This window comes from Microcebus murinus, chromosome X (assembly GCF_040939455.1).
Source record: "Microcebus murinus isolate Inina chromosome X, M.murinus_Inina_mat1.0, whole genome shotgun sequence".
NCBI lineage: Eukaryota > Metazoa > Chordata > Mammalia > Primates > Cheirogaleidae > Microcebus > Microcebus murinus.
The window spans coordinates 10,155,334-10,163,526 of record NC_134136.1 but is presented as its reverse complement, the minus strand read 5'-3'; the positions used below and the strand labels follow the sequence as shown (position 1 = coordinate 10,163,526).

The following is an 8,193-nucleotide window of genomic DNA, read 5'->3' as shown; positions in this document are numbered from 1 at the left end:
TACCTCTTTGGGTTATAGAGATTAATGAAAGTCTCTTATATGTGAATAGCACCTACACTTCCATATACTTCTTGAGTCTCACACAACCTAAGAAGGCAGACAGAGCAGATATTATTATCCCTATTTTAAGGAGAGGTAATTGAGAACTAGAAGAGGAGGCACTTTTGATCCACATGGTACATGAGAGGCAGAGTAGACAGCATAATTGTAGAGCCGAGGCATTTGGGCTTCTTATGAAATCTTAGGTTCTATCTAAACTAGGTTGTCACTGGAAGTAGCAGTGGGAATGGATTTTAGAAGATAAGACAAAGGTAGGGATAAGAGTCCTGAGCTCCTCCTTCAATATTCATATATCTCTTCAAAGGCATGAATAGTTTCATACTTTCAATCCAACCTACCCTGAGAACTGAGCACTACTAAAAGAGGCTGCTCTGGTTCCTTGGTGTAAACTGGTGGAAGGAATCCATCTGAGCTTCAGATAAGCACAACTTTTGCCCTACTCACTATGAGAATACAAATGAATAAATCATTACACACTATTTTCCCTTTGTTTTCAGGGAGTGAAATCTCAAATTTTCACTTTCAATAACATTTAACCTGTCAATAAATTCCCTTGAAACATTGATGAAGCAAGAAGAACAGCAGATTTTCAGTTATCCTTTTGTCTCTGATGAAAACATATTTCAGAATAACACTAGGAATCAAATGAAAGAGAAGACAAGGCCATAAATTAATTTAGGAATCTTCAGCATAAAGGTAGTAGTTGAAATCTTAAACAGCAAAGTGCTTTCCCAGTGTGAGTAGGCAGCATGAAAAGTGCAATGGGCCTGGGATGTAACTTGGGTAAGAACAATGTTTAAGAGTTGGGCAGAAGACAATTGTCCCCAAAAAAGAGAACAAAAGGAAATAGACATAGAGATAGGAAGAAAATCAGTATGGATACTGGGTTAAGAAAACTAAGAAAGCAAAGTTTCAAAAAGTGGTCAAACAATTTAATGAGGTCAAGAACGATGAGGACTTGAGAGAATATCACTTTATGTATTAATTAAGAAGTCACTAGTGACCTTCAAGAGAGTATTTTCATTACAAAATGTGGAAACCAGGTTTTAGGAGAGAGTGGGAGATAAAGGTATGGATTCAATGGGTAAAGGTCATTTATGGAAGGTTTGGTGTGAAGAAAGTGTAACAACATAATAGTAACTTAGACAAAAAAGAATTTTACTTTGTTTAATGATATATAAATAATTCTTAATCTTAGAAGTCAAAGCAGAATGGTAGTTTGATAAGGCAACAAGATCAATGTAACTTATATCTGTCTGTCTTTAAGTGAATAAACAAAAACACCTAAGTGTGTGCTTTTTGATTTAGTTATAAGCTAGGAAACAAAAAAGAAATGAGCTCACTGGCACCTTAGGGTGGCATGGGACTAAATATAGCAATATTCTTCCCCTCAATTTCCACTAAGATTGAGTAGTGCCCCTAACTCTGGGAAAAATCTTTTCATAGTTTTGATGGTACCAGTTTTAAACCTTCTGAACATTCTAGCTATTTCTGTCACTTCTTAAAGGACTTCTATTTGCCTCTGTTTATAAGTTTCAGTGAAAATAGATGGCCAAGGGAAAGAAATGGATAAGTGCTGGTGTGACTAATGAATTGTCTAGTGACACAGTCATTTTGAACCCAATGTTTTAAATTGTATCATAAATCTTTGCATGTCTATACATGCACAGTGTGTCTCTTATTTATTTATTTTTTGCAATATTTCCATAGCAGCTTCTTTCTGCAGTGCTCAGTGATGGAGATCTCAAAATAGCCATCTATGCATATGAGGACCAAGGGAAAGTGTGACTAATACTGTTGGCAAATTCTCAAGTTCCTCTCCCATCTCACACCTTCCCCTTTCTCCTCCCTTTATTTCTCTGATTTCTTTTTCAGGCTTAATCCCCAAGTCAAATCATAGTCTTTCAATGTCAGCCAGCTCCCATTCCTCTCTTAAGTGTGACTGAAATCTGAATACATGGAATCCTTCAACCTGGGGTGAAACATCTTCATGGCCTGAGCAGTTGATCAGGTCATATTTCATCAGCAGCAGTGGGTAGTGTCCAAGAATGTTAGGCATTCATGAAGAGCCTGGCTTCAGTTTAGCTTGAGTTTTATAAGTGGAGTCTCCAGAGATTTCATGGCTTTTCTTCATTAGAAAAGTGTATGTGTTTCACATCACGAGTAATCCCCAGATCCAACTTGCTGGCACCTGTTGGTTGAAATTCATTTGCAATTCAAGCAGCTCAATGCTTTCACTTATTTTTTAAACTTCCAACAGGCTGTAAGCCACTGATCCTAAATTGTAATATTTGCAATAGTTCTGCCCCATGTGTAGATAGTTGGTGATATATATATTGATATATATATATATATATATATTTTTTTTTTTTTTACAAGACAAAGTCTTGCTCTGTTGCCTGGGCTAAAGTGCCGTGGCATCAGCCTAGCTCACAGCAACCTCAAACTCCTGGACTCAAGCAATCCTCCTATCTCAGCCTCCCGAGTAGCTGGGACTACAGGCATGTGCCACTGCACCCAGCTAATTTTTTCTATTTTCTTTTTAGTAGAGATGGGGGTCTCACTCTTGCTCAGGCTGGTCTTCAACTCCTGAGCTCAAGCAATCCTCTCATCTCAGCCTCCCAGAGTGATAGGATTACAGGCATGCACCACCTCGCCCAGCCATTGGTGATATATTTTAAGTGGTGATACTGAGATTAAAATAACTTTCACACTGTTTCTCAGATAACCCCAACCTTATTATATCACCCTGCCATTCAAGGATCTCATGCTGCTGGCACAGTAGAAGATATGATCGCCATTTTCTATAGAAAATATTCTAAACACCTTATATGGCAAATTTAAATTGTTCAATAAGTACTCTTGCATCCAATTTAACATTTTACTTATCCTGAGGGCAAAACTCCTTGGTGACTATCAGGTTCTTAAATATATTCAACCAGGATAGGATGATAGCTTACCTACTAGGTCCTCAGCATCTATAAGTAGGTCCAGGACTGCATTCAGAAGAAATGATGGAAGGACTCTGCCATAGTACCAGAGATGTGTCTACTATCAAGCTTTTACATTTAACTGTCATTTAGACCATAACACCCTCAAAAATCTCCCTGCTTCCTTCTCTCCTAAGCCACAATTCAAATCCCATTAGTAGATATTTAATAAAAATAAGAAATGCCTCTATAGCTTGTACAATTTTCTCCTTGCAATCAAATAAAACATAAACAAGGAATGATTAATAATGATAATAATAAAATTGGCCCTTTGACAAGGTCCACTTATTGTAACTACTTTGTGCATTGCATCTGTAAGTAAAATGAGTGAGAGGACTAGCAGAATTGTCTATCTTTAGAATGTAATGATTTCTTTGCTTAATCTGTAATTCTACCATATTTGTATAAGTGACTATTCAAAGGAAAACATTGGTGTGCTTAGTTCACACCTTTTCAGTGTCCCAGAGTCTACTTAGTGAGAGTCATAACACTAAACTTCTCTGGAAGAGAAATCTAAAGAAAGGTGACAACATTTTGCTTGACAAAGGTTTTACTTACAAAAGCTTCCTTAAGCCCAAAAGAATAAGTAACAAACTAGCTACATAAGGAGTACTTTAATCTGTCTGCATCAAATGGTAATCCACCAACTAGCTCAGTCATGAACATAAATATTACAGTTAAATCCAAATTCCAGCAAATTACAACAGAAGGTGCTGGATGACCAAGTTCTCCATGAAACAGGAAATAATAGCCAAGGGAAAAATAATCTTGAAGATTTAGATGAAATATTTTTATTCAAAAATTATCCTGAGTATATCTTTTCTCTGTTTGAGGAAAAATAATCTATGGCAACATCTAGATCATGCACTGTTTTAACATTCAAGGGCTAAGCAAGAGGAAGAGTTTCTGCTGAGTTCATTACAAAGAGTTCATTCTCTTATCAAATAGAAATTACTTTTAAACCATATATCCCTCCTTACCTAAAATGTCCCCACCACCTAAATTCCCACCCACATCCACCCCCTGACAGAACAGCAACTCACAAAAAGATCTAGACACTTAGAAGAGGAAAACAGTAGGTGTGGGTCAGCACCCACATTTTTCCTACTGGACTCAGGGTCCTTTTTTCCATTTGGTAATTATAATGGTTAAAACCATACACTTTGGTACCACACTGTCTGAGATCAAGATCTATCTCAACCCCTTATTAGCAGTGTGACTTTTGGCAAGTCATTTAACACCTCTGTGCCACAGTTTCTTCAGCCACAAAATGTAATAATATTATAATAGAACCTAACTCCTAGGGTTGTTGTGATGATTACATGAATTGAAGTAAGTGTTTATTATCATTTTAAGGCATGGAATTCTTCATCATATACTCTTTGTGACCAGGTTTCATCTAATCCCAGATTATTTGTCTGGTTGGTTACACTGAATTTCTAAGCAGTCTTCACTGTGAGGCACATTTGAGTATATGTTGTGTTCAAGTGTAATGTGCAGAAATGAGCATTTTGTGTACTGTGTATACACAAAAGCTTGTTATAGGAATACAGATGTGTTTGTATGTGTGCATGTGTGTACACAGATTTTTTTGCATGTCTTTACCTGAAGTTCCTAAGCCAATTGACATTTATTATTATTTTTTTACAAGAGTAATTTTAAAAGGTTACTATTACCATTTTTTCTATGGAAACTTCTACTATACTGTTCTTTTTCTAGATTCTCACCAGGCAGGTGATTTAAAAAGTAATTTAATTCAATTGTTTTATTGTTAACACAAATTCAAAATTAAACACAGCCTATTGGGCTGTGAATTTCATTAACTTATTTTTTAAGTTTTGTTAAGTGTGTACACAGACTCCCACACCCCACAACCTTCCCCTGTGGGTACCCAGGGACCCACATCTCTGTTTCAGACAGAGAAGAAAGGTTTGTGCTTTCATTTTGCACTTGTGAAACAGCCAAGCACCAGCTATGGTTGCCCCACCCCCACACCTGAAAGCCAAACACAGAATAAAGTCGCTCCTTTCTTGTTTGGTTTTGTCTTGTTTCATATGGATCAGATTGTGTTTATTTAGCTTTGAAGTTCCTAAGGGTCTTTCAGGTAATGGCCCATTACTGTTTTTTGAACACCCCCCTCCATCCTGTTGCATGCAGAGAGGAAGGTAGATAAGCCATGCCTGTTAGACACATGGTAAAACAGTTCACAGCTGCTGCAACCAAAGCCTGCATTCTTGTTCGAATGTGGTTAAGTTGGGAAACTGAAATGTGGGTGTCTATGGAAACAGCCGCTAAAGTGATTATGAGATGAGACATAGAGAAACCAAGTTGTAAAGGGTGTGTGCTAACTCCAGCCTCCTTCAACAGCAACAAATGATAACTCTGCACTTATCAAATGGCAATTTGGACTAGGAGGGTCACCTTCAAACTTTTCTTCAAACAGACTCAGCTGATGGGTTACTACCTTTCCTTTGGATGAATAGGGTAATTTTGAGTACTCAGGGCTATAAGCAGATTTTGGTGCTCCGGCAACTTATTTCCACAAATACATAATCCCTTTGACGATTGTCCTTTATAAGTGTGGCCTCCTGACGTCTTTGATGGTATAAGGAATCATATTTAGTAGGTCACAAAATAGAATGGAAAGAACATTGGCATTGCAGTTAAGGACTTGTTTGCAATTCTTGATTTAGCCAATCATTAGCAGTGACTAAGGGGGTTCTACAGACTGTGTGAGTCAGACTGCTTAGGATCTTCACCCCAGCTCTGCAAGGTAGTAGTTATGTAACCTTAGGCAAATTACTTAACCTCCTTTTGACCTCAATTTTCTCATCTATGAAATAATTGTAATAATAGATCCTATATATCACAGGACCATGTGAAAATTTAATGAAATAATACATATACCTGGTCCAAGATAAGATAGTAAGAATTTAATAAATGTTATATGCTGCCACTACTATAATCATTATCATCATCATATCTTTATTACTAACCTGGGAAAACCAAATAATCTTGCTTCTTTCTCCTTAGTGGACTTATCTATAAATTGATAATTATGAGCTATGGATATTGAAAAAATTCCCAACATTTACTAATTCCAAGCAAACATGGTAGTCTCAGAAATTTCATATGGATTGAAAGGTAATAATAATTGTTATTATTGCAAACACTTTTTCTCAGCTGTAACTGAGTAAATTAATCCTAGCTCTCTCCTTCAGTGGCAGTTTTTCAAAGATTCTTGAAAACTCACTAGATATATTGATGCCTTCAGAGTAACAGCTCAGATCTCATAGAACATACAGGACTTGGCTAACAGCTCTTTTGCTTTTGGCATAAAATATTATCAGCGAAAATTCTGGGATGGATTGTTCTTTAGGTCCTTTGATTAGTTGCTAAGCCCCAAAATTTTGTGTAAAATCTCAAAGGAGTTATAAAATTTGTAGGCTTTTCTTAATTTTCCTATTAATACAACTTCAGCGTTTCTCTGTAGACATTTCTTCATCTGAATAGTCAACAGATGCTGAAATTAAACTCTAATACCATAGCTTTTTACAGTCTATGGGACAGGGTTTAAAGACTACTTTTTCTTTTTCTTTGTTGGTAGCATACTTTTGTCCAAGCCAGAACGAGCTGTGTGTGGATTTATGTTTCAATGTTTAATTCAAGAGGATCTTTTGTTACTAAAAGCTCCTGAAAAATTTCACCTATCACCCTCATGATTACTTGTAGAACCTTACATAAGCTTTTACTGCCAAACTCTAGGGCTAGACTTTACTTGCCATCATTTCTCCTTATCCAACCCTTTGCAACTTGCCAGCAGAGGGAGCCAGTAGGTGTATTCTATGGTTCTTCAGAAAGATCAGAATCCATGGTAGGGTCTTTTTTGTTTGTTTCTGTTTAAGAAATCTGTCACTGTATTATGTCCATGAAGTGCTTCCCTAAAGGTCACTGCAATTATTGCCACTCCTTGGAGTTACCTGAGAGAAAACCTATCCACATATCCCCGAGCAGCTAAAAAGACGTATTGGCAACTCTTCTAAGGATGGGATTGTTTTCCAGCTCCCCAACGTGATACTTCATTTGCCTTTTGAGAATATTTGTGCCTCCAGGGAAAACACAATACCGTGCGTTTATAATGTAGACAGGTTCTGGGATGTTAGGGAAAATAATGAATGAAACAAATTCACTTCCTTACCCTTAATACACACATATACATACCTGTGGAGGGTTTCTCGATAAAAAAATTTTGAAACTGCCAAAATTTGTACTCATGTCTGAGAAGGTGAGCTCACTGATAATATCATGCTCTTTGCTATTGACTGAATGTGTGTGTCCCCTAAAAAGTATATGTTGAAACCCTAACATTCAACATGGTGGTATTTGGAGGTGGGCTTTTGAGAGGTGATTAGGTTTAGATGAGGTAATAAGGTGGTGATCCCATGATGGGATTAGTGCTTTTCTGAAAACAGGAATATAGCAGGACCATGTCTTTGTCATGTGCTATTATAAGAAAAGGAAGAGACCAGAACACTCTCTTTGTCCACTGTGTGAGGATACAATAGAAGGCAGGTGTCTGAAAACTAGGAAGAAGGCCCTCATGAGACATTGCATTCGCTCCACCTTGATCTTGGATTCCCTAGCCTCCAGAATTAAGAAATAAATGTCTGTTGTTTAAGCTACCACAACCAATGGTATTTTGTTATAGCAGTCTGAACTGACTATGACAGGCTTTGATGCTATTTTGATGTCTTATACAGACACACCATCTCAACAAAAAGGAGAACAAGTATTATTTAATTATTTTACAAGGGGTAATGGGGGAACTCAAACTGGATTGGTAAATTGCCTAAGAATATACAGCCAATAGTTGTAAAATTGGACCTACATCAGGTAGGGTGGAATAATAAGTCTCAGCACCTTCTTTAGCCCTGAAAGTTATAAATGAAAATGGAAAACCCCAGTGATTTAAGGGATAGATTGCAGAGAGAGAAAGAGACAGAAAGGGAGGGAGAGAGGAGAGTAGGTGAATAGGAAAATAAAAACAAATGTAGAAAAAAAGAGGCATACGCATTGAAGGATTAGAAAGCCAATGGCCATGGCCTCAGTCAGAGTTCTATGTGTGGCATTTAGACACATATTT

The 8,193-nt window shown here is 37.1% G+C and overlaps 1 protein-coding gene across 1 annotated transcript in view; it reads right to left on the bottom strand.

The window, feature by feature from the left end:
* Nucleotides 1–1,741: 1,741 nt before the first annotated feature.
* The window catches only part of GPR174 (G protein-coupled receptor 174), a 72,035-nt gene continuing 65,583 nt past the window's right edge, over nt 1,742–8,193 (bottom strand). Inside the window, exon 3 of the transcript XR_012915989.1 lies at nt 1,742–2,251. The gene's annotated coding sequence lies outside the window, so the exon portion shown is untranslated. The remainder of the gene's footprint in view (nt 2,252–8,193) is intronic.